We start from the raw sequence: 27939 nt of genomic DNA on the forward strand, positions 1-27939 counted from the left end.
TACATTGTTGAAGACGGCGTCAGTTCGACTATGTCTGCAGTGTTCAGTTATCGCTTCTCGGCCTAATGGCTAACATCCTCTGGTGTTAGTTTGAGATAGCCACTATAATAAAGGGTCTATTGGCCTTAAATATAGTACTAGTATAGCCTAATATAGTTTTGTATAATTACGTTGCCCTATCTACGGGTTGCTTACTCTTAATAAGTAATAGGTTTACTCGACGTCATTATTAATTGTAAGTGATAATGGATTTGAAAAAATCCACTCTTGATGCGGAAAATATTATAAATAATAACATATTGGAAATACGCAAGGAACAAACTTCTGCATCTAGGAGCTACGTCCAAGTAGCTACAGGAGAAAGTAATGTTAATTTAAAACCAATTAAAAATACCTTACTTTGCTCATTAAATACTAAAGCCAATGTAGAAGATATACTTGCTGCTTTGGAAGAGCAAGACTTAGATGTTGACCTTTTTGGTCTTTATGTTATTAGAGGGGGAAAGATGGTAGAAATTGTCATGAAGGATGACAAGTCGAAAAATACTCTCCTTGAAAAGGGGTTAAGCATTAAAGGGGAACACTTTCGCCTTTTTAATTCAAAACCAAATCGAACACCTAGAACGCCAACAACCCAAAGAAGAACGGTCTCGATCTTCGGTCTCCCACTTGAGTGTGTAGAGATTGGTGCAGGCGAAGAATTAGAAAACTGTGGATATGGTAAACACATATCTACAAGACCTCTAATGAAAAAAACTCAAAAAAAACAAAATTGAATATTACTCCGGTATTCTACTTGTAGTATTGGAAGATATGCCTAAGCCAATACCAACCCACATAACCTTAAAAGGGTATAAAGTTAAAATAATCCACAGCGGTCAAGAAGGGTATATACCACATAAAAAAAGGAATTCATTTGAAGAAAGTGAATATAAAAAAACGATAATACAAATAAAGAAAATTCAACTAATGAAATCCTAAGTACTAATTTTGAAGTAACTAGGATCGAAAAAGATCTAGATGTTGCAGCCACTGAAACTGACAACCACGGGTTGCTTGAGTAACTTATTAAGGTCTACTGGCCCTAAAAACAAGTTTGTTCCCAAACTTTTTACACAATCATTATTGTAAAGCCTAACTCGATCATGGTATCAAACATGGACGAGTTTTATAATAATCTTAACAATCCTAATAAAAATATGTACTCTGAAAGTTGCAACGAAGTTAAATCTAATCCTTTGAAAATATCCTATGCGCAAGCAACTAAAAATCCTCAACAACATCAAACCAAATTTCAACAACTAAATAAAACAGTTCTTTGTGAACTACCAATACCAGCAAGCATAGATACAATCCTTTTGGCTTCAGAAAACGAAGATCTTGAAGACGGCCTAGCCGGAGCCCAGATAGTTCAAAACAACACCATGTTAGAAATAACGTATAAAAATGAAAAATAAAAAACATAAAATACTTACGAACGGACTTAATATAAACGGAATACACCATCGTTTTTTTAACTCCACGCCATTAAAGCAACCCAGCATGCGAACTACAGTTTCAATACTTGGTCTACCGTTAGAATGTAGAGATCTTGATGTGGGGAAGTTACTTGAAGATGCGGGACATGGTAGACATGTCTATACAAAAGCCATATTTAAAAAAACCCCAAAACGAGGCACGTCTTATTTTTCAGGGACCATCATAGCAGTGATGGACAATCTCCGAAACCCCATTCCTTTCAACATAAAATTAAATGGATACAACGTTACGGCAATCCATACAGGCCAAGAGAGGCCAAACAAACCTGTTTTTGAAAAATCTAGTACGGAAAATATAGAAAATAAAAATACTGAAAACACAGAACCGATTGACGTAGATAAATTGAATCAGGATACCACCTTAGTTTCAAATAAAGATATGGAAACTAGCAAAACTGTCAAAACTAAAAAAACGGAAGAAAAAGCAAAAACAAAACCAGAAATTAAGGCAACTGAAAAAAGCCAAAACAAGGTTAATTAAGCTAGCCAGGGACACAAACAGGACTTAGAAATGGACGGAGAAAATTTATGGGATGGTGCCCACGATAAAAAAAACAAAAGGAAAACATCACACGGATCAAATAAACTTCAGGAAATTAAAAAGTCAAATATTGAAGACAGGTACATAGATGATGGGCTACGCCCTAATATGACCTAGAAAAGTTATGCAATCTTGAAAAGTATATATTAAAAAAAATAATAATAATAAATAAAAATCAAACAAAAATATAAAATCCACAAAAATGCCAAATAAAAATATAAAACTTAAAACAAAAACAAATAAAAATAAAAAAGTATATAACGTAAAAAAAAACAAAAAAGATAATAATCAAAAAATTCTGACTATAAATGTAAATGGGCTAAATGCCGATATAAAAAGAAACAACTTAATGAATATTTTTAAAGATATGAACTGTGATATTGTATGTATTCAAGAGACACACTGTTCAAATGAGAAAAAAGAGTTATGGAACAAAGAATGGGTAAATAAAACCGGGGGATCCTCTTTTTGGAACAACAACAATAACAAAAGATGTGGTGTAGCTTTACTTACTAAACAAAAAAATATATTTCAAGACGTCACTCAGGATGATAACGGTAGAATCCTGGCCGTCACGATTAACCTTGAGAAAACCACAACAAGAATAATAAATATCTATGCACCAAACAATCCTCAAGAAAAAGAAAATTTTTTTTATACCATAAATAAACACGCAAAATTATGCGACAATCTATATCTCTCAGGAGACTTTATTATGTTGGTAGATCCAACACTAGATAGAGAAGGTGGCGATCTCTACAACCCTAACAACACCGCAGGGAAACAAAACCTAAACAGGTTCTGTGAAAAATACAATCTATCAGATACATTTCGGGTGCTATATCCACACAAAAAAGATTTACTTACAATAGTCCAGATAAAGTTTTTCGTAGTAGAATCGACAGAATATACACCACAGTAGAAAAAGCAACAAAGCAAAAAGCCGCTATTGTTGACACAGGCTTCAGTGACCACAAAGGCCTCTTGTATAAATTCGCTATCAAAACACAAAACAAAAGAGGTCCAGGTTACTGGCATTTAAATGTCAACCTTCTTTCTGACGCTCGCTTCAAAGAATCTTTAAAAACAAAATTCGAAAAACAAAAAGCAAAGCAATACAATTATGATAACAAAAACCAATGGTGGGAAATGATCAAATACAAAGTTGAATCTACGGCCATCGACCTATCCACAAAAATACAAAAGGAAAAAAATCTAAGAAGGCTAACTCTCCAACAACAAATAAACGCACAAATGCAATCGGAAAACCCAAATAATGAAATTGTTAAAAATCATGAATTGCAACTGAAAGAGCTCTCAATAAAGAATGGAGTTTTAATCCGAACTAAACAAAAAATTGTCGAAGAAGACGAATCCGCCTCAAAAACCTTGTTCCAGATAGTAAGAAACAATCAAATCAAAAAAACAATAACAACGCTCAAGGATGAAGAAACTATACTTACAGAAACACATCATATACTTCCGAAGATAAGGGAATATTATAAAATATTATACAAAAAAACAGAAATATCTGAAGAAATACAAAAAAAGTTTTTATCCTGCATTAATAAGTCCTTGACAGACGACCAGAATGCTTTCCTTAACATCAAGTTCAGCAAAGAAGAGCTTTATAATGCGTCCATGTCACTTAAAAAAGGAAAGACTCCGGGATTGATGGAATACCGGTAGAGTTTTACCAAGAGTTTTGGGATATCTTTGGTGAAAAGTTCACAACTCTAGCCAATATAAACATATTTGATACCGAAGAACAACTTTCATGGTCACAAAGAACTGCTCTTATTTGTCTGTTACCAAAAGGAGGAGATTTAACTGATCTAAAAAATTGGCGGCCAATTTCACTCCTTTGCAGCGACTACAAAATAATAACAAAAGCCCTAGCCTTAAGATTATCGAAAATATTAGATTTGTTATTGGGAACCTCTCAAACATGCTCGATCCCTGAAAGAAACATCTATTCTAATATCTTCCTGGTGAGGGACCTCATTCAGTATACAAATGAAAAGAATATCAAAAGTTTTATTCTGACCATAGATCAGGAGAAAACTTTTGACAAGATTGATCGCAACTATCTGTTTGAAGCAATGGAGAAATACAACCTCGGAAAAAATTTTATAAATGCTATAAAGCAAACTTTAAAACCGAACCAATCCTTAATTTTAAATAATGGATTTATGAGTGAACCTTTTGATATTAAAAAAGGAGTCAGGCAAGGAGATCCTATATCATTGATGTTATACGGCATAGCGGTAGAACCACTAGCTATCTCAATTAGAAACAACCACAAAATTGACGGAATTCCACTACCAGGATCAAAAATACCCCTAAAAGTAATGCAATACGCAGATGACACATCAATATTCCTTAGAAGCTCATACTCAGTTAATGAAGCTTTCAAAACTCTTGACAGATTCGAAGAAGCATCAGGATCAAACATAAATAGAGACAAAACAAAAGCTCTGGCTCTAGGTGGTTTTGATTACCTAGATTACGAAAAAACAACTATCGTCCTCAAACAAAAAAACTATAATCTTCAATGGTCAAACACAACTGGAAAAAGAATTCTTGGAATACATTTTCACACTGATCTGGCATTCACAGCCAGCACTAACTGGAAAAGGGCCCACGAAAACTTTGTTAAAAGGGTGCGGGGTTTTAAATTCAGAAATGTTTCTTTAAGGTGCAAGGCTTTGTTTATAAATACTCTTGCTCTCTCTCAAATATGGTTCGTCGCCAATATTTTTACAGTTAATAAAATCCTGGAAAAACAAATAAAAAAAGATAAATTTAAATATTTATGAAACAGTGAATATGCCGAACCAATCAAAAGAGATATCCTCAACTTATCCGTCGGTAAAGGAGGTTCTCGGGATCCTAGATATAGCAGAGCAATGTACATCTTGGAGGATGAAACATACTTTTAACATGAAGGAATATCAAAACACTCACGAATCATACTATTTACAAAACTTCTTCCTTGGATATCCTCTAACCAAATATGCTGAAAACCACAACCCACAATGGCTATATCTCACCGAAAATAAATTCCCAAAATCTCTAAATATGCCTCCCTTTTATTATCGCGATGTATTGGAGACCTTAAATACATTCGCTGATATATTTAAATTAAGGAACAAAACTGCAAAAAGTCTATACACTCATATACATAGTGCCCAAGATAACAAAAGCATCTTAAAAATACAAACAACTTGGGAAACAAAACTACAAAGAAAACTAATGTGGGCATCAGTATGGTTTAGAAGTTTTAACTCATATGCCCAAGGCCCAAGTAAAAACACACTTTGGAGAATATTAACAAACTCACTTCCAACGTTAGAAAAAATACTCACTTGGAAAAGAAACCGGGGCAGAGGAAATGGTTTATGCAAATCATGAAATAAAACAGAGAATACGCTACATCCATTTCTATCTTGTAAAAAAGCAAGAAGAGTTTGGAAAGCCATGAAACCAATCTATGAGTCGCGCTTACCAAATAGAAACTTTAATATAGTACACACAATATTTCAAACTAATACTGAAGACCTAGGACAAAGCAACAAATTAGCAAAGCTAGTAACAACATTAACTCACATAGTTACAACCGATTTATGGAGAGCAAGAAATAAAAGACTAAAAGAAAACACAAATATTACAGCACTTACCGTGATTTAAAACATTAAAAACGAAATAAAGTATATATGGAGGATAAAATACAATAAAGCCTGCAGGGAAAATACCACAATAAAGTTCCACGAAACATACTCAATAAACAACGCGATCAGTTTATCCAGCCCAAATGACTTAATATTTGCCTTTTGTTTTTTTGCCCACCATAACCTACGGTTATGGTGGGCAAGAAACATAACGGTTAAAGAGAACAAAGTTATACCCTCAGCAAGAATTGTAGAGGGTATAAAAGCCGAAATTAAAGCTATATGGAAAACAATGTACAACAAACACCTAAGAGAAAATAATGTGGAAAAATTCCACGAAATATTTTCAATAAACGGTGCCATCAGTGAAAATAATAACGAAAATTTAAATTTCTTGTTATAGAAAAAGGGTTTTCAACCATATTTTAAATATGTATATTTATTTTTTTTTTGTTACGAAAAAGCATGTCCCCAGCAGCCCCTGTGGGTGCGACGGACATGCGTATATTTTATAAATGCGAGGCTTAATGGCCAGCACAATATATTTTAAACCTCACGCAAAAATCACGAACATGTCCTGCAAAGCCCGGTGGCAATGATGGATGTGTGTATTTTTTATAACAGCCTGGGGTAATAGCCAGGCATATATATTTTAAACTCGGAAATATTTTATTCTTTAAAATTTCTTTAAAAAACCTGTTGTGGTTTAAGTTCGATTTTTTTTCGTTTTTCGACTTTTCGATTTTCGTTTTGTTTCCTATAGCCACAACAATTTTAAATAAAAAAAAAAAAAAAAAAAAAAAAAAAAAAAACAAAAAAACAGAAGCAAAATACTGTCTTAGAAAAGCAAAGGAAAAATAAATAATATAAAAAAAAATCTCCCCCCCCCCTCATTGTAAATTGTCCCCTGTTGTAAATATTTATTAATGAAATATATGTAATTATGAAAAAAAAAAAAAAAAAAAAAAGTATCTGTTCTTATTTCGGCTCCGGACCATCTCTCAATTGGTTTCGGTGTTGTTAGAAAGCAGAAACAGCACAAGGTCGAAACCGTGACAGTCGATAGGGGTTATTGGCGTATTCGCTTTTTCAGTGTCTCCTTCTACGTCCGGAAATCTCAAAGCGTTCCGTCCACTACGGACGTTAAATGGAGATAAACCATTAAGTTGGCGCTGCTCAGTTTCGGCTGAGTGGCAACTAAACCCTTAAATAGGCCAAAAAACCCTTAAATGGGCTAAAAAACCCTTAAATGGGACAAAATACGGAGTCTCGGCTTCCAAATAACACCGCCTTCTAGGGCCCTGTGTAAGTCTGATTTCAGCTTCAGGTCACTCTAGTTGGTTTGTAAAAAAAAAAAAAAAAAAAGTATCTGTTCTTATCCTTTAGCCTTAGACAGCAGATTTTATATAAAAGGTCTGCTGGCCTTATAGTACAGTTTTAGTATAGTTTTTTATTTTAAACAGTTTCAGTATAATATATATACCTTGCCCCTAACATGGGTTGTATTATTGTTTAAAGGTCTACTGACCTTATTGTAAAATCAAAGGTCTATGGGCAAATATCTATAGTTATGGATGAACAAGCTATTGATTTTGCTGAACACGACATAACTACAACGTTGCAAGATGTCTGTGTAGATAGTTGCGATGATGAACAACCAACTGTCACGCATCTTTCTTATGCGCAAATTGCTAAAAAATCCTACGATAATCTTAAACCAAAACTAAGACAATTAAATAACACTCTGCTATGTAAACTTGCTACAAAAACCACCATAAATGATGACTTAATTGCACTAGAGAACGACAATCAAGACGAAGGGATTGCAGGTGCTCAGATAATAAAGGGAAATGCAATCCTGGAGTTAACTTTTAAATCGAACTTAACAAAAAACAAAATCATAGAAAAAGGACTCACTATAAACAATGTACACCACTTATTCTATAAATCATCGCCTACAAGAGAGATTAGCAAAAGTATAACAGTGTCGATTTTAGGTCTTCCGCTTGAATTCGAAAACATTCAAGCTGGAAGAGACCTAGAGAGCATGGGGTTTGGGACACATGTTTATACCCGACCGTTAATTAAAAAAACACCAACTAAAGGAACAAAATATTTTACGGGTACTCTCGTAGTTGTTCTAGATTACCTAAAAAAACCTATACCAAAATATATATATATCCAAGGCCACAAAGTAAGAACTATATACACTGGTCAAGAAAACAACACAACACCAAAAATAAACACTACTGATGCAAAAAATGAAACCAATGTTAAAACACCAAAACTAAATGATATAGAAAAAATTACTCCCTTATCTCCTATTATCATACCGGCAGAAAGCAACGCTAAAATTTTAATAGCAGAAACTTCCTGCTCAAGCAAAAACGAAGAAAGTCAATTTCAAAAGCAAGATGATATTGTTAATGTAAGAAAAAGCAATGAAAATGTAATAATCAAAACAGCAGACCAAATAAAAAACACTTACGAAAATAACGAGAATCAGACAAATGAAGCAATGGAAGAAGGAGATTTTATAACTGCTAAAACACACAAAAGGAAAACATACGAAGAAACAACAATAATAAATGACTCCAAAAAACCACATAACGACACGGCGCGTCTTATTTTTGATGAGCAACGCCCAAATACCGCCCAAGAGGTCGATAAGACTTGAAAAAATAAGTAGTTATAATAATAAATAAATAATAATATTAAATAAAAATATAAAAACAAAGCCAAATAAAAATAAAAAATTTAATAAAATCAAACAAAAATAAAAAATATAGTAAAACCAAATAAAATTAAAAATTCAGATAACTCAAATAAAAATAAAAAATTTAATAACAAAATAAAATAAACATAACTTTAGAAGAAATTAGAAATACCCAAACATACCTTCATTAGAGTTAAAATGGATTTTAAAACTGTAACCTTAAATGTCAATGGTTTAAACGACGATAAGAAAAGACATAACATAATGAGCTTTCTAAACTCAATAGAATCCGAAATATGTTGCATACAGGAAACGCACTGTGATGATGAAAAATTTGTTAGATGGGCGCAAGAATGGGAGAAAATTACCGGGGGCACGTCACTTTGGAATAATGGAAACAATAAACAGCGAGGCGTTGCCATACTACTAAGAAATAAACATGATCTTAAAGACACCACACAAGATAACCATGGAAGAACCCTCGCAACCACCATAACAACTGATAATGTTACAACTAGAGTTATCAATGTTTATGGCCCTAACGACCCCCAAAAGAAGGTGTATTTCTATGGCTCACTTGATAAACATGTAAAGCCAGCGGATATCCTAATATTAGCTGGTGATTTCAACATGGTTGAAAATCCTCATATTGATAGAAAAGGTGGAGACCACCTAAACCCAAACAACACGCTTGGTAAAACTAACCCAAACATCCTTAATGAAAAATATCAACTAACTGACACATATCGAAAAGTCCATCCAAATAAAATGGAATTTACCTTTGAAAAACAAGATGGATCATACAGGAGCAGAATAGACAGAATATACGCTAACCTAAACAAAGAGCTGCACGTACAATGTAAAATAGTTGATCCTACATTAAGTGACCATAAGGCATATATATGTCACTTCATAAGAAACACCGAAAACAAAAGAGGACCCGGTTATTGGCACCTGAATATCGACCTACTAAATGACAACGACTTTATCGATGCCCTTGGAAAAGATTTCGATAAACAAAAAAAGAAGAAATTCAGGTACCAAAATAATAACAAATGGTGGGAAATAATTAAACATCGAATCAAAACCATAGCAATAAAAACAGCATCACGCAAACAAAAGTCCATCAGAGAAAAAAGAAAACAAATGGAACAACAAATTGAAAATGAAACACAAAATCAACTACCCAATCAAAATAAAGTAAAAGAACTCCGATCAGAACTAAAAGGACTCTAGAACACCGGGGTATTTGTAAGAACTAAGCAAATAATTGTTGAAGAGGGCGAAAAACCCTCCAAAACACTCTTACAAATAGAAAAAAATAATTATACCAAAAAAACAAAGAAATAAACGATGGAGAAACAACTTATGAAGACACAACTAACATCCTAAAAACAATAAGGTCCTTTTATCAAAGTCTTTATAAAGATCCAAACATCGAAGCTGAAAAGCAAGCAAAATTCTTAGAAAACATCGACGTAAGACTAACAAAGGAACAAAATGCCCACTTAAATGAAAAATTCACCAGTGTAGAACTCCAAAATGCAGCACAGTCTCTCAACAAAGGGAAAACCCCTGGAATTGATGGACTCCCTGCTGAATTTTATCAAATATGCTGGAACATTTATGGAGAATAACTTACTGCACTTGCAAACGAAAATATTTTTAGCACAGAGAACGAAATGTCATGGTCTCAAAGGACTGCCCTAATAAGCCTCCTCCCTAAGGAAGGTGACTTAAAAGAGCTGAAAAACTGGAGACCAATCTCATTACTCTGTGCTGATTATAAAATTATCACCAAAGCACTAGCCATTAGACAACCTAAATCTTTAAGCATTTTAATAGGCACGTCGCAAACATGTACGGTCCCTGATAGAAATATTTTCTCAAACCTTTTTCTCATCAGAGATCTAATACATTATACCAACGAAAAAAACCTAAGAAGCTTTCTACTGACAATAGACCAAGAGAAAGCCTTTGACAAAATTGACAGAAACTTTATTCTTAAAGCCCTTGAAAGATACAATATGGGAAACAATTTTGTCAATGCCATAAAGCAAACATTTAAAAATAATCAGTCTATCATTCTAAATAACGGTTACATGAGTGAACCACATAAAATTGAAAGAGGAGTCCGCCAGGGTGACCCGATATCGCTAATGATATACTGTCTAGCAGTAGAATCCTTAGCAATTGAAATAAGATTAAACAAAAACATCGACGGAATCACGCTACCAGGAACGAAATCCAACCTCAAGGTCATGCAATATGCAGATGATACTACTATATTCATGACAAACCCAAGAGCAACAAACGACACATTTACTACACTTGATAGATTTGAGGAGGTCTCAGGGTCCAACATCAATAGATCCAAAACTAAGGCTTTTGCATTCGGGGGTTTTAACTACCTTGAATATCAAAACACCGCAAGACATATAAATCCAAAAATCGTCAAATTAAACTGGTCCGATACAAACGGTATCAAGATTCTAGGAGTCCTTTTCAGCAATGACTTGGCATACACTGCCAGAGTAAATTGGTCTAGGGCTCTCCAAAACTTTTCAAAAAAAACAAAATTTTATAAATACAGGAACGTGTCTCTCAGGTGTAAAGCGATATTTCTAAACACCTTAGCGCTATCAAAAATATGGTTTGTAGCCAATCTATTTCCAATAGATGACACAACCTTTAAATCAATAGAAAAGGAAATATCCAAGTATCTCTGGCAGAGTGATTTTGCAGAGCCTATCAAAAGAGACATCCTGAACCTCCCAACTGACAAAGGGGGACTAGGAACTCTTAATGCACAAAAGCAGAGTCTCGCCTTACGAATAAAACACATTTTCAACCTAAAAAAAGTTGAAAACCCTCACCCACTTTTTTACATTCAAAGCTACATACTATCGTATCCGCTCACAAACTTTGCTAAATCTGCACACCCAGAATGGACCTTCTTAACAAAAAATCAAACACCAAAATCACTAAAAGAATTCCCATACTATTACAAGGATGTCATTGAAACACTTAAAAAAGAGAAGAAAATCTTTGAGATCTTTCCTAAAAAATCTAAAAATATATATTGGCATTTATCAAACCCAAACGAAAACGAAAGCATAAAGAAAATTGAAACGACATGGGAAGCACACCTGCAAAGATCTCTGCCGTGGCACAAAATATGGCAAAGAAACTTCAACTCCTTTGCCCAAGGACCATCAAAAAACACGCTATGGAGAATATATACAGATAGTCTGCCAACTCTTCAGAAAACAAAAAGGTGGCGCAAAGTCCGAGGAAGAGGAACAGACAAACTTAAATTTTTGTTTAACCTTATTTCGGAAATGCGACAAAACAGAAACAACATTGCACCCGTTTATATCGTGCACAACAGCAAGAAGAGTATGGAATGCTTTTAAAACCATCTACAATAAACTTACTCCAACTAAAAAATTTAACATTGTTCACGCTATATTCCAAATAAACTCAGAAGAACAACCGAAAAATAGTTATGTCGCAAAAATCATTAAGACAACAACCAATATAATAACCACAGAATTATGGAGAGCGAGAAATGAAACTATAAAAGTAAATAGAAGTATAATGCCAGAAAAGTACGGTGTTTTATTCTTTGGTGTTTTTTCAAACACTGGTCTTGTGTGAATATGTTTACCATAGCCTAAATCTTCAAGCGCTTTCCCGACTGGAAACTCCTTTTTTTCTAGAGGTAATCCATTAACTGATACCGCGATACGTTTGCTAATATTTCGAGTTGGAGTTGAATTATGAAAACGATGTATTACACCGGTAAAACAAAGACCTTAATCTTGGAACAACGATTTTGCTCTGTCGGATTTCATGACCAGCTCAATCATAGTTCCGTTACGAATAATCTGAAATCCCTCCAGATCATCATCTAGACCTGCTTCTTCGATAGCCGATAAAATATCTAGCTCTGAACAATTTTGAGTCTTATGACACAAAAGAGTCCTACTCAAAACGCTGTACTTAATCGGTTGGTTCGATGATTTAATAGCTTGACAATAGCTTTTAGTGGTGGCGATACTGCCTATATTGTCAGTATCTACTTCTAATGAATTTGTATCCATACTAGTATAACATTACGTGTATAAAATAATCCTTTTACTCTCGGTTACCTAAAAACACTCTAATAGTTCACACAACCTTCGACAAACTAAAGTTGCCTTACAGGCAACCCGTTGTATAGGTAGGGTAAATTCCTTACTACACACTAAGAGGCACGAAGACCTCGCCGAAAGCAATCACTAGCCCAATTAGACACCTTATGATTAAGAATCAAGAACAGATACTACACTTGATCTTAGCCATTAGGCCGAGAAGCGATAACTGAACACTGCAGACATAGTCGGACTGACGCCGTCTTCCACAATGTTCTTGTGGTTTGAATTAGAACGTCTAATCATTTTCGTCGTCGTCATCATCAGCAGCATCATCAGCAGCAGCATCAGCTGAGACCATTAGCGATGTTAGACACTCTGAAAGTCAAGAATTTTTCTTTTTTCCAATCTGGGCCGCGCTCAGCTGTAGTGCAAAGCCGAGGCAACCCGTGGTCAGGGCAAGGTAAACCTATGATCTAATGACCTAATGCCAAATTTCAGATTAATATATGAGCCGGACTGTGCCGGCGCACCAGATATTTAACTGATAAGAACAGAAACTTTTTTTTTTTTTTTTTTTTTTTTAAACCGTTTAACGGGTTACAGTTTTTATATTTTTTATTTGTTTATATGAAGTTTTATATTTTTATTTTATTATGTTTTTTTATTATTCTGAATAGATTTAAGTCTGTTTATATCGTTGTTTATACTTTTTTTAGGATTTTTATAGTTTTTGTTTTTGTTTTGATTTTAAGTGAGTTTTTGATCTTCTGTTAGTGGCGTTAATTTGAGCTTTTTTGAGTGATAGACTTCTTTTTTTAGATCACGCTCTTTTTGTTTCTTTTCATGGTCAGGGTGAAACTGCGAATGCTCTTTTTTTCGTTGTTCCCACTCTGCTTTTCAACAGGCTGTATATTTATACCTTTCAGTTCTTTCAGCAGTCTTTCTATTAAAGTTCTTGAATTCTTTTATGTTGTAAGCATACATTTCTCCGGAATCCATTTGTTGAAATGCAGCTGGTAAAAGATTTTTATTAAGACTTACTTTTTCGTCTATTGCTTTATACTTCATGTTAGCTTTTTCGTACTGTCCCCATTCAAGTTTTTTATACGTTTGAAATTCTTTTAGGTCTTCCTTACTACAATTTAGACGATCAAAGTTCTTTTATCGTCTCCAATTAAAATCCACTTTTTCTATGTGATGCATTTTAAGAAATTCTACAGGAACTTCACACACTTTTTCACTACTATCATCATCACTGTCGTCATCATAACTACCATCGTCACCACTACTATCATCGTCATCTCTACTGTCACCGTCATCACTACTATCATATTCATCATTACTATTATCGTCATCTCCTTTATCATTCTTAACACTATCCTCTTTTTTACTATCCTGTTTGTAATCTCCATCTGCTACCTTTTTGTCTTCATTGGTTTTACTGCTATCGTTTTCGTTCATTATTATACTTTCGGGGGTTGTTTTCGGTTGGGATTCTATGGCTGTTTCTAATGGTTGTGCTTGTGCTTTCTGTTTAAATTCCTTTACTTCGTTTATTTTATCCATGCTTTCGGTGATTTTAACATGATTTTCATTTTGTATTTGCATCAAAGTTGTGTCTAAGGGACTCTTACTGGTTGGTTTGTTACAATCGTTTTGTTCATTTTGCTGATTTGTCGTATAATTTTTATGTGGTCTTCCAACATTTTCTTGTCCGTTATAAATTGCCCTAACTTTATATCCATTTATGTTAATGAATCTAGGGATTGGCTTTTGAAAGTTGTCCAAAATCACAACTATAATACCGGAGTAATATGGCGTTTTGTTCTAAGGTGTACTTCTAAATAAAGGTTTAGTACGTAGGTGCTTTCCATATCCCAGAGCTCTTCAAGATACTTTCCAGCTGGAAAACTGCTTTTTTCTATTGGTAGACCGAGTATTGAAATCGTCACTCTTTTACTTATATTCCTACTTGGAGTTGAAGGGTAAAATTGATGGTGTACGCCGTTCATATTTAGACCTTTTTCAAGGATTTTATGTTTGGCTAAATCATTTTTCATAACAATCTCAATAAACGAGCCATTACGAAACTGTTGGTACCCAAATAGGTGTTAATCGTATTCGGCCTTTTCAATAGCTAATAAAAACTCATTGTCACTGATTTTAGTATTGACTTTACACAGCATGGTATTTTTCAGGGAATTATACTCGTTTATAGATTTGTTGTTTGTTGTAACTTGTGCATAGGTTCTATAATGAGCCTGTGCATAAACATTAATACGGGCTGTAGCAGCTCCAATATCAGTAACTACCTCCATGGACGTTTTTGGGTCGATTTGTAACATGGTAAATAGTACTAACTATATATAATACACTCTTAGCCACTCAGACGCTCTGAGGCTAGTAGACCTCTAGGGAGGTCTAACCAACCTCTTTACACTCACACACACACTATTTAACTCAATGGGATCTACGATCCCTATAGCCTCTCAGTCATTCAATACTTTAAAAAAACAAAAATAAACTCTTATACCACTCGTACCTTGCAACCCGTGGAAGAAGCAAGGTAATACTCACTGAACACTAAGAGGGCCAGTAGACCTTCTTTATACTAGTTAGGATCACTATCTCGCTTAAATAAACTAAGAATCAAGAATCAAGAACAGATACTACACTTGATTTTAGCCATTAGGCCGAGAAGCGATAACTGAACACTGCAGACATAGTCGGACTGACGCCGTCTTCACCAATTTACTTGTGGTTTGAATTAGAACGTCTAATCATTTTCGTCGTCGTCATTATCAGCAGCATCATCAGCAGCAGCAGCTGAGACCATTAGCGATGTTAGACACTCTGAAAGTCAAGAATTTTTCTTTAATATAATCTGGGCCGCGCTCAGCAGTAGTGCAAAGCCGAGTCAACCCGTGGTCAGGGCAAGGTAAACCTATGATCCCTTGACCTAATGCCAAAAATCAGATTAATATATGAGCCGGACTGTGCCGGCGTACCAGATATTAAACTGATAAGAACAGATCCTTTTTTAATTTTTTTTTTTTTTTTTTTTTTTTTTTTGTGATAATTACATATATTTTAATTTAAAGTATACACAACAGGAGTATATTTACATGGTAAGGGAAAAATCTTGTAAAATATTAAGTACTTTATTAAGTTTCGTTTGATATAAATTGTTAATTTCATGCTCTTTTCTTTATTTATTTATTTTTTTGTTGTGGGTATTACTAAAACGAAAAGCGAAAATGAAAAAAAGCGAATAAAACAAATTCGAAATAATACTACAACAAGTCTTAGGAAAGTATAAACAAAACAAAACATATTGTCATTTAAAATATATATGACTGGTTATTAACTCAGGCTGTTAAAAAAAATTCACACATCCATTAAAACCACCGAGTTTTGCAGGACATATTCGTTTATCGTGCGTTTATTATATATATTGCTGGCCATTAAGCCTGGCACTTAAAAAATATTGGCATGTCCGTCACACCGCAACGGCTGCTGGGGACATGCTTTTTCGTTTGGTTGATATTTAAAAAGAATTTACAAATAAACAGATTAATCAAAACATGGTTGAAATTTCTTCCTTAAACTAGGAACACAAGGTTTTGGGTATTTTTATCGCTTATCGCGTTGTTAATTGAAAACTGCTCGTGAAACATTTCCACGTTGTTTTTCCTTAAATATATGTTGTAATTTATCTGCCAGATGTTTCTAATTTCTTTTTTAATGACCTCTACAACTCCTGCGGAGGGTTTAATTTTGTTTTCTTTTAATTTCATGTTTCTTGCCCACCATAACTTTGAAGTTATTACGTTGGCCAGGGTTAAAGCTATTTTAGCAGTGAGGTCCTTCTTTGACAAGTGGTCTATATTTGTCAGAAAGACCGCACGAACTATGTTAAAGTTTTGCTCTGTTATGAGCTTTCAATAAACGTTTTTGAAAGCCTTCCATACCGATCTAGCTTTCTTGCAGTGGATAAACGGGTGTAACGTGTTTTCCACTGCACCGCAGGTTTTGCAGTTAGCGTTTCCCCGTCCTCTGTTTTTCCTCCAACTCTGAATCTTTTCAAGAGTCGGAAGCGAGTTTGTTAGTATTCTCCGGAGGACGTTTTTGCTAGGTCCGCTTGCATAGGATTTAAAACTTCTCTCCCATATTTTTTTCCACGGAAGTGATTTTTGAAGCTTTGCATCCCATGCCATTTGTATTTTTTAGATGTTTATGTTTTCGCAAAATTTGCTGAAAATCGCATATATGTTTTTAGAGTTTTTAGTTTTTATTTCAAAAATTTTATCATCGGTTTTAATTATCTCAACAACATCTTTGTAGTAAAAGGGAAGGTCATTAATTGATTTTGGAAAGTTGTTTCTGGTAAGAAACAACCATTGGGGGTAATTGGTTTTTGCTCTTCTAGTTAGGTGGTGGGCTAAATAGTAGTTTTGGATGAAACAAGACTCGTGAGAGTTTTCTTGTTCCTTAAATAAAAAAATATTTTTGGTTCGGAGGGCTAAGCACTGATTTTTGGTATCAAGGATGCCTAGTCCTCCTTTATCAATGAGTATATTTAAGATGTCATATTTTAATGGTTGCGCGTAATCGCTTTGCCAGAGGTACGCGGATATTTCTTTTTTTTTTTTTTTGGAAATTAGTTCGTTGATTGGTAAGCCGTTGGCCACGAACCATACCTTTGAGAGTGCAAGAGTGTTTACAAAAACACCCTTGCATCTCAAAGATATGTTCCTGTATTTGAAGCTTTTGATTTTTTTCCTAAAGCTTTCAACGGCTTTTTTCCAATTCACGCTAGCGGTGTAGCTAGGTCGGTGTGGGAGGTTATTCCTAAAATTTTGATGACGGTGGCGTTGCACCAGTTGATGTTGAAACATTTTTGTTTCAACACTCTGGCTGTGTTTTCGTAGTGGATGTGATTGAAGCTACCCAACGCCAGGCCTTTAGTTTTATTTTTGTTTATGTTTGAGCCTGAGGCTTCCTCGAAGTCGTCTAGCGTTTTAAAAACGCATTCGATCGACATCGGGTTCCTCAGAAACATCGTGGTGTCATCTGCATATTGGGAGACTTTTAATTTGTTTTCAGTTCCTGGAAGAGGAATGCCGTCCACATCAGGATTGTTTCTGATGTCTAAGGCCAGCGACTCCACAACCAGGTAGTAAAGCATGAGGGATATCGGGTTGCCTTGGCGAACTCCTCTGCTTATACTGAACGGCTTGCTCATGTAGCCGTTATTCAAAATAATAGATTGGGTGTTTTTCATTGTTTGTTCAATGGCACTAATAAATTTTTTGCCTAGATTGAATTTCTAAAGTGTTTTAAGCATGAAGCTCCTGTCGATTTTGTCGAAGGCTTTTTCCTGGTCAATTGTAATCAGGACACCATCGATGTTTTTCTCGTTAGTATATTGTATTAAATCTCTAACCAGACAAATGTTAGAGAATATGTTTCTTCCCGCTACCGAGCACGTTTGCGACGGTCCGAGGATAGTGTTTAGTACCTTTGATAGCCTCAAGGCGAGGGCTTTTGTGGCTATTTTATAGTCCGCGCACAGCAGGAATGTCGGTCGCCAGTTCTGCAGCGCAGTTATGTCGACCTCTTCAGGAAGAAGACTTATCAGCGCCGTTCTTTGGGACCATGACAGCTCGTTGTTTACTTCGGAAAGGTTAGCGTTCATGAAACAATTAGTTCTTCTCCGTAAACATCCTAGCATTCTTGATAGAATTCTACTGTGAGGCCGTCTATCCCTGGTGTGTTGCGTTTGTTTAAAGACACGGCCGCGTTTAAAAGCTCCTCACTGCTAAACGGGATGTTTAAAAACGCATTTTGATTATCCGAGAGCGAACTCGTAATGTTTGTTTAAAAATTGGTTTTGCTTTTCTGTATTCAGCTTTTTTTATTTGTATAGGTTTTTGTAAAATTTTCTGATTGTTTCTATTATATGGACGGTGTCGGTTTGCATGACATCGCCATCTTTAATTTGGTTTATAACTTTTTTCTTTTGGTTTTTTTTTTCCATATGAAAGAGAGCTTTGGGAGGTTTTTCGCCCTCCTCTGCCAGGGTTAGCTTCGTTCTGACGAAAACGCCCCCGTCGCAGACGAGTTCTTGAAGCTCAGATTTTAGGCCTTCAAGTCTTTCAAAGTCTCTTTTTTGTTTTTGGTTTTCAATTTCAATTTGTTTTCGAATGTTATTTTGTTTGCATTTTAGTTCGCGATTTTTTCTTTTAGATGTTTCTATAGCAATCAACTTTAAGCGGGATTTTGTAATATCCCACCATTGATTGTTATTGGTGTAATTGTTTTTATTATTTTTTTCTTGTTCAAAATAGCTTTTCAATTTCGTTTTAAAAGCGTGGTCGCTTAATAGAGAAACATTTAGGTGCCAAAAATCCGGCCTCTCTTACTCTTGTTATCGAGTATAAGAGTACAGCCGAAGGCTCTGTGGTCACTCAGTTTGTTCTCTATTATAGCGCATTCACAGTTCCTCGAGGTCGTCAAAGGAACATAGATTCTATCGATTCTACTTCTGAAACTTTTGTCTGGCTATTCATAGGTAAAGTCAACTTTGTTTGGATTACTCTTATGAAATACGATAACTAAAACAAACTTTTTGCAAAAGTATCCCAAATTGACTCTACCCAGAGTTTTATTTTTGTTAAAGAGGTCCCCTCCCTCCCTGTCTAAATGGGGGTTTTCAACCATGTTAAAGTCACCCGCGAGGATCATATAATCCGATACTCGCGCGTGCTTTTTAACCTGTTTAAAAAAGTTTTCTTTATGTTGCGAATCATTAGGTCCGTATAAGGTAATTATTCTTATTATTGTGTGTTTTAAAGAGAAATTGGCAACAAGAATTCTCCCGCTGTCGTCTTGGCTAATTTCGTTAAATATATGTTTATTTTTAGATAGACTGGCAACACCCCGCTCTTTTTGGTTTCCGTTGTTCCAAATAGAGCTTCCATTTGTTTAGTGTTCCCATTATTAACTCCATTTGTTGTTGCTTTCTTCGGTACTATGCGTTTCTTGCAAGCATATCACGTCATAGTCCGAATTATTGAGGAATCGAAATATTTTGTTACGTTGGTCTCTGTTTGGAGACCATTCACGTTCAGCGTTAGAATTCTTACTTCCATTTTTCATGACAAAGTTTTTTTATGAGATTGAATTAAAAAGAGAAATTCTTATTGAAAATATAAAATCACAATCTTAGGTTGGCTATTAATAAAAACAAATTTCGTGAAGAAGTAAATAAAATAAAAAATTAAAAGACTCTCACCGCAGCCCAAGCCGGTGCTTAACGTTTCCTTGAGCTGTTCTTCTCTTCGCTCTTGCTTCTCTTTTCGCTTTTCGTTGTTTTTTTCTTTTTCGGTTTATTACCTGTTATGCCCCTCCGTCATCGCCAGCTTCGTCTTCTTCGTTGGACTCATCAACACTGCTTGGTACTTCATCAGTCATAACTTGGTCACTTTGGGTTTCTTAAACATCGGTGGGAATGATTTCAGAGAGCTCCTCTTTGGTTGGTGAACAAGATGGCTCAGGAGTTACGGTAGAGGTAGCTATCGGTTGGGTGGTGCAGGGTGTTTCAGACGATATCGGTGCTGTCACGATTTTTATTGGTGGTTCTTCAACGATATGTTTGGCCGTAATTGTGGTCATTTCTTGGGTCGGTCGATCTTTGTTTATTAAAGTTAAAAGCTGTGCTATTGTTGCTGTTGGAGATTGCCCATTCTGGTTATTGTGCTGAATACTGACGTTGTAGCCGTCTATGTTCAGATGTGTTGGAATGGGTCCCGGCATGTCTTCCATCACCGCCACAAGGATTCCCGAGTAGTAGACTAATCCACTCACGGGAGTTTTCCTCATGACAGGCTTTGTATACACATGCTTGCCATAACCCAATTGCTCAAAAATTTGTCCGACGATCAAACTTTTATCTTCGATCGGAAGGCCAAACACCGATGCATGGATTCTGGAGGTCGGCGCTCTTTCAGGATTTGATTTGTAGAAGGTGTGATGCAGACGGTTAACAACAAGTCCCCTCTCAATAAGAAGGTTCCTTGTTGTCTCCGTCCTCATGACAATCACCAAAATAGTATTACCATGTATCAACTGCAGACCTTCCAGGTCAGGTGCCATACCTTCTTTTTCTTAGGCAAACAAATTTTTATTGATTGTAGTTTTTTTTTGCAGCCTGCATAACAGTGTTTTATGTAGAACCTTTTTCATTTCGGTAGTATGATTTTTTTTCGCGTCTTCAGTCGAAGATTTCGCTGGGGTAGCGTAACTTTTTTTTTAAATTGGTCCGTTGAGGTCTGCAGATATTAAATTTTCGTGCAGGGCTTCCGCCTGTATTGGTTTTAGAGTCTTCTCTTCGTCCGCCAAAACCACAACTTTGTCGCATGGTTTTGATTTTTTTAGCAGGCCTTTCGCCTGCATCCGTCGACGAATCTCCTCGTCCGAATCTTCCGCATCATTGTCGTCGGAACTGTATCCCATATTGACATCTTCAACTGTTATTTCGCCTTTCGCAACTTTTTCCCTTTTGTCGATTAGAATTTTAGATTGCTCAAAAAAACTAAACTCTATTAAAAAACCAAAAAACAAGTAACTCATTGATAATATAAAACACACTAAAACAATTTCTACTTTCTAAATCGCTGTCTCCGCTATAAAAAAGAACATATAGAGATCTTAGCCATTAGGCCGAAAAGCGATAACTAAACACAGCAGACATAGTCGGACTGACGCCGTCTTCAACAATGCACTTGTGGTTTGAATTAGAACGTCTAATCATTTTCGTCGTTGTCATCATCAGCAGCATCATCAGCAGCAGCAGCTGAGACCATTAGCGATGTTAGACACTCTGAAAGTCAAGAATTTTTCTTATTTTCAATCTGGGCCGCGCTCAGCAGTAGTGCAAAGCCGAGGCAACCCGTGGTCAGGGCAAGGTTAACCTATGATCCCATGACCTAATGCCAAAAATCAGATTAATATATGAGCCGGACTGTGCCGGCTAACCAGATATTAAACTGTTAGAACAGTTACTTTTTTTTAATTTTTTTCATTTTTTTTTATTTTATATATTTTTTATTTTTTATTTTTTTTTTTATTTGTCAAGTTGACGAGAGATATTATTTGGGATCAAGTTTAGTGTGCATTTTAGAGTTTATATTAAATTTCAACGTTTTTATGGTTGTTAGACTAATTGCGTTGTTGATTGAGAAAATTTTAAGAAAACGTTCGATGTCGTTTTCTCTTCTGAATATGTTGTAGTGTGTTTTCCATATATATTTTATTTCCTTTTTGATTCTTTCTATTATTTTTTCGGATATTATACTTCTATTTACTTTTATAGTTTCATTTCTCGCTCTCCATAATTCTGTGGTTATTATATTGGTTGTTGTCTTAATGATTTTTGCGACATAACTATTTTTCGGTTGTTCTTCTGAGTTTATTTGGAATATAGCGTGAACAATGTTAAATTTTTTAGTTGGAGTAAGTTTATTGTAGATGGTTTTAAAAGCATTCCATACTCTTCTTGCTGTTGTGCACGATATAAACGGGTGCAATGTTGTTTCTGTTTTGTCGCATTTCCGAAATAAGGTTAAACAAAAATTTAAGTTTGTCTGTTCCTCTTCCTCGGACTTTGCGCCACCTTTTTGTTTTCTGAAGAGTTGGCAGACTATCTGTATATATTCTCCATAGCGTGTTTTTTGATGGTCCTTGGGCAAAGGAGTTGAAGTTTCTTTGCCATATTTTGTGCCACGGCAGAGATCTTTGCAGGTGTGCTTCCCATGTCGTTTCAATTTTCTTTATGCTTTCGTTTTCGTTTGGGTTTGATAAATGCCAATATATATTTTTAGATTTTTTAGGAAAGATCTCAAAGATTTTCTTCTCTTTTTTAAGTGTTTCAATGACATCCTTGTAATAGTATGGGAATTCTTTTAGTGATTTTGGTGTTTGATTTTTTGTTAAGAAGGTCCATTCTGGGTGTGCAGATTTAGCAAAGTTTGTGAGCGGATACGATAGTATGTAGCTTTGAATGTAAAAAAGTGGGTGAGGGTTTTCAACTTTTTTTAGGTTGAAAATGTGTTTTATTCGTAAGGCGAGACTCTGCTTTTGTGCATTAAGAGTTCCTAGTCCCCCTTTGTCAGTTGGGAGGTTCAGGATGTCTCTTTTGATAGGCTCTGCAAAATCACTCTGCCAGAGATACTTGGATATTTCCTTTTCTATTGATTTAAAGGTTGTGTCATCTATTGGAAATAGATTGGCTACAAACCATATTTTTGATAGCGCTAAGGTGTTTAGAAATATCGCTTTACACCTGAGAGACACGTTCCTGTATTTATAAAATTTTGTTTTTTTTGAAAAGTTTTGGAGAGCCCTAGACCAATTTACTCTGGCAGTGTATGCCAAGTCATTGCTGAAAAGGACTCCTAGAATCTTGATACCGTTTGTATCGGACCAGTTTAATTTGACGATTTTTGGATTTATATGTCTTGCGGTGTTTTGATATTCAAGGTAGTTAAAACCCCCGAATGCAAAAGCCTTAGTTTTGGATCTATTGATGTTGGACCCTGAGACCTCCTCAAATCTATCAAGTGTAGTAAATGTGTCGTTTGTTGCTCTTGGGTTTGTCATGAATATAGTAGTATCATCTGCATATTGCATGACCTTGAGGTTGGATTTCGTTCCTGGTAGCGTGATTCCGTCGATGTTTTTGTTTAATCTTATTTCAATTGCTAAGGATTCTACTGCTAGACAGTATATCATTAGCGATATCGGGTCACCCTGGCGGACTCCTCTTTCAATTTTATGTGGTTCACTCATGTAACCGTTATTTAGAATGATAGACTGATTATTTTTAAATGTTTGCTTTATGGCATTGACAAAATTGTTTCCCATATTGTATCTTTCAAGGGCTTTAAGAATAAAGTTTCTGTCAATTTTGTCAAAGGCTTTCTCTTGGTCTATTGTCAGTAGAAAGCTTCTTAGGTTTTTTTCGTTGGTATAATGTATTAGATCTCTGATGAGAAAAAGGTTTGAGAAAATATTTCTATCAGGGACCGTACATGTTTGCGACGTGCCTATTAAAATGCTTAAAGATTTAGGTTGTCTAATGGCTAGTGCTTTGGTGATAATTTTATAATCAGCACAGAGTAATGAGATTGGTCTCCAGTTTTTCAGCTCTTTTAAGTCACCTTCCTTAGGGAGGAGGCTTATTAGGGCAGTCCTTTGAGACCATGACATTTCGTTCTCTGTGCTAAAAATATTTTCGTTTGCAAGTGCAGTAAGTTATTCTCCATAAATGTTCCAGCATATTTGATAAAATTCAGCAGGGAGTCCATCAATTCCAGGGGTTTTCCCTTTGTTGAGAGACTGTGCTGCATTTTGGAGTTCTACACTGGTGAATTTTTCATTTAAGTGGGCATTTTGTTCCTTTGTTAGTCTTACGTCGATGTTTTCTAAGAATTTTGCTTGCTTTTCAGCTTCGATGTTTGGATCTTTATAAAGACTTTGATAAAAGGACCTTATTGTTTTTAGGATGTTAGTTGTGTCTTCATAAGTTGTTTCTCCATCGTTTATTTCTTTGTTTTTTTGGTATAATTATTTTTTTCTATTTGTAAGAGTGTTTTGGAGGGTTTTTCGCCCTCTTCAACAATTATTTGCTTAGTTCTTACAAATACCCCGGTGTTCTAGAGTCCTTTTAGTTCTGATCGGAGTTCTTTTACTTTATTTTGATTGGGTAGTTGATTTTGTGTTTCATTTTCAATTTGTTGTTCCATTTGTTTTCTTTTTTCTCTGATGGACTTTTGTTTGCGTGATGCTGTTTTTATTGCTATGGTTTTGATTCGATGTTTAATTATTTCCCACCATTTGTTATTATTTTGGTACCTGAATTTCTTCTTTTTTTGTTTATCGAAATCTTTTCCAAGGGCATCGATAAAGTCGTTGTCATTTAGTAGGTCGATATTCAGGTGCCAATAACCGGGTCCTCTTTTGTTTTCGGTGTTTCTTATGAAGTGACATATATATGCCTTATGGTCACTTAATGTAGGATCAACTATTTTACATTGTACGTGCAGCTCTTTGTTTAGGTTAGCGTATATTCTGTCTATTCTGCTCCTGTATGATCCATCTTGTTTTTCAAAGGTAAATTCCATTTTATTTGGATGGACTTTTCGATATGTGTCAGTTAGTTGATATTTTTCATTAAGGATGTTTGGGTTAGTTTTACCAAGCGTGTTGTTTGGGTTTAGGTGGTCTCCACCTTTTCTATCAATATGAGGATTTTCAACCATGTTGAAATCACCAGCTAATATTAGGATATCCGCTGGCTTTACATGTTTATCAAGTGAGCCATAGAAATACACCTTCTTTTGGGGGTCGTTAGGGCCATAAACATTGATAACTCTAGTTGTAACATTATCAATTGTTATGGTGGTTGCGAGGGTTCTTCCATGGTTATCTTGTGTGGTGTCTTTAAGATCATGTTTATTTCTTAGTAGTATGGCAACGCCTCGCTGTTTATTGTTTCCATTATTCCAAAGTGACGTGCCCCCGGTAATTTTCTCCCATTCTTGCGCCCATCTAACAAATTTTTCATCATCACAGTGCGTTTCCTGTATGCAACATATTTCGGATTCTATTGAGTTTAGAAAGCTCATTATGTTATGTCTTTTCTTATCGTCGTTTAAACCATTGACATTTAAGGTTACAGTTTTAAAATCCATTTTAACTCTAATGAAGGTATGTTTGGGTATTTCTAATTTCTTCTAAAGTTATGTTTATTTTATTTTGTTATTAAATTTTTTATTTTTATTTGAGTTATCTGAATTTTTAATTTTATTTGGTTTTACTATATTTTTTATTTTTGTTTGATTTTATTAAATTTTTTATTTTTATTTGGCTTTGTTTTTATATTTTTATTTAATATTATTATTTATTTATTATTATAACTACTTATTTTTTCAAGTCTTATCGACCTCTTGGGCGGTATTTGGGCGTTGCTCATCAAAAATAAGACGCGCCGTGTCGTTATGTGGTTTTTTGGAGTCATTTATTATTGTTGTTTCTTCGTATGTTTTCCTTTTGTGTGTTTTAGCAGTTATAAAATCTCCTTCTTCCATTGCTTCATTTGTCTGATTCTCGTTATTTTCGTAAGTGTTTTTTATTTGGTCTGCTGTTTTGATTATTACATTTTCATTGCTTTTTCTTACATTAACAATATCATCTTGCTTTTGAAATTGACTTTCTTCGTTTTTGCTTGAGCAGGAAGTTTCTGCTATTAAAATTTTAGCGTTGCTTTCTGCCGGTATGATAATAGGAGATAAGGGAGTAATTTTTTCTATATCATTTAGTTTTGGTGTTTTAACATTGGTTTCATTTTTTGCATCAGTAGTGTTTATTTTTGGTGTTGTGTTGTTTTCTTGACCAGTGTATATAGTTCTTACTTTGTGGCCTTGGATATATATATATTTTGGTATAGGTTTTTTTAGGTAATCTAGAACAACTACGAGAGTACCCGTAAAATATTTTGTTCCTTTAGTTGGTGTTTTTTTAATTAACGGTCGGGTATAAACATGTGTCCCAAACCCCATGCTCTCTAGGTCTCTTCCAGCTTGAATGTTTTCGAATTCAAGCGGAAGACCTAAAATCGACACTGTTATACTTTTGCTAATCTCTCTTGTAGGCGATGATTTATAGAATAAGTGGTGTACATTGTTTATAGTGAGTCCTTTTTCTATGATTTTGTTTTTTGTTAAGTTCGATTTAAAAGTTAACTCCAGGATTGCATTTCCCTTTATTATCTGAGCACCTGCAATCCCTTCGTCTTGATTGTCGTTCTCTAGTGCAATTAAGTCATCATTTATGGTGGTTTTTGTAGCAAGTTTACATAGCAGAGTGTTATTTAATTGTCTTAGTTTTGGTTTAAGATTATCGTAGGATTTTTTAGCAATTTGCGCATAAGAAAGATGCGTGACAGTTGGTTGTTCATCATCGCAACTATCTACACAGACATCTTGCAACGTTGTAGTTATGTCGTGTTCAGCAAAATCAATAGCTTGTTCATCCATAACTATAGATATTTGCCCATAGACCTTTGATTTTACAATAAGGTCAGTAGACCTTTAAACAATAATACAACCCATGTTAGGGGCAAGGTATATATATTATACTGAAACTGTTTAAAATAAAAAACTATACTAAAACTGTACTATAAGGCCAGCAGACCTTTTATATAAAATCTGCTGTCTAAGGCTAAAGGATAAGAACAGATACTTTTTTTTTTTTTTTTTTTACAAACCAACTAGAGTGACCTGAAGCTGAAATCAGACTTACACAGGGCCCTAGAAGGCGGTGTTATTTGGAAGCCGAGACTCCGTATTTTGTCCCATTTAAGGGTTTTTTAGCCCATTTAAGGGTTTTTTGGCCTATTTAAGGGTTTAGTTGCCACTCAGCCGAAACTGAGCAGCGCCAACTTAATGGTTTATCTCCATTTAACGTCCGTAGTGGACGGAACGCTTTGAGATTTCCGGACGTAGAAGGAGACACTGAAAAAGCGAATACGCCAATAACCCCTATCGACTGTCACGGTTTCGACCTTGTGCTGTTTCTGCTTTCTAACAACACCGAAACCAATTGAGAGATGGTCCGGAGCCGAAATAAGAACAGATACTTTTTTTTTTTTTTTTTTTTTTTTAATAATTACATATATTTAATTAATAAATATTTACAACAGGGGACAATTTTCAATGAGGGGGGGGGGAGATTTTTTTTTATATTATTTATTTTTCCTTTGCTTTTCTAAGACAGTATTTTGCTTCTGTTTTTTTGTTTTTTTTTTTTTTTTTTTTTTTTTTTTTATTTAAAATTTTTGTGGGTATTGGTAACAAAAAGAAAATATAAACGTCGAAAAACGAAAAAAAATCGAACATAAACCACAACAGGATTTTTAAAGAAAATATAAAGAATAAAAAATTTCCGAGTTTAAAATATATATGCCTGGCTATTACCCCAGGCTGTTATAAAAAATACACACATCCATCATTGCCACCGGGCTTTGCAGGACATGTTCGTGATTTTTGCGTGAGGTTTAAAATATATTGTGCTGGCCATTAAGCCTCGCATTTATAAAATATACGCATGTCCGTCGCACCCACAGGGGCTGCTGGGGACATGCTTTTTCGTAACAAAAAAAAAATAAATATACATATTTAAAATATGGTTGAAAACCCTTTTTCTATAACAAGAAATTTAAATTTTCGTTATTATTTTCACTGATGGCACCGTTTATTGAAAATATTTCGTG

The 27939-nt window shown here is 34.9% G+C and overlaps 1 non-coding gene and 4 pseudogenes across 1 annotated transcript; all 5 read right to left on the minus strand.

Annotated features, from left to right (window-relative positions):
* Window positions 1-12677: 12677 nt before the first annotated feature.
* On the minus strand, window positions 12678-12829 carry LOC136077527 (U2 spliceosomal RNA; annotated as a pseudogene).
* A 177-nt stretch (window positions 12830-13006) lies between these two features.
* On the minus strand, window positions 13007-13195 carry LOC136077444 (U2 spliceosomal RNA). Its single transcript, XR_010637073.1, has one exon. It is a non-coding gene; the product is annotated as a U2 spliceosomal RNA (small nuclear RNA).
* A 1948-nt stretch (window positions 13196-15143) lies between these two features.
* On the minus strand, window positions 15144-15310 carry LOC136077560 (U2 spliceosomal RNA; annotated as a pseudogene).
* Window positions 15311-15484: 174 nt separating this feature from the next.
* Window positions 15485-15692, minus strand: LOC136077339 (U2 spliceosomal RNA; annotated as a pseudogene).
* Window positions 15693-21515: 5823 nt separating this feature from the next.
* Window positions 21516-21686, minus strand: LOC136077427 (U2 spliceosomal RNA; annotated as a pseudogene).
* Window positions 21687-27939: the final 6253 nt, after the last annotated feature.

This window comes from Hydra vulgaris, chromosome 02 (assembly GCF_038396675.1).
Source record: "Hydra vulgaris chromosome 02, alternate assembly HydraT2T_AEP".
In the NCBI taxonomy this organism is placed as follows: Eukaryota; Metazoa; Cnidaria; class Hydrozoa; order Anthoathecata; family Hydridae; genus Hydra; species Hydra vulgaris.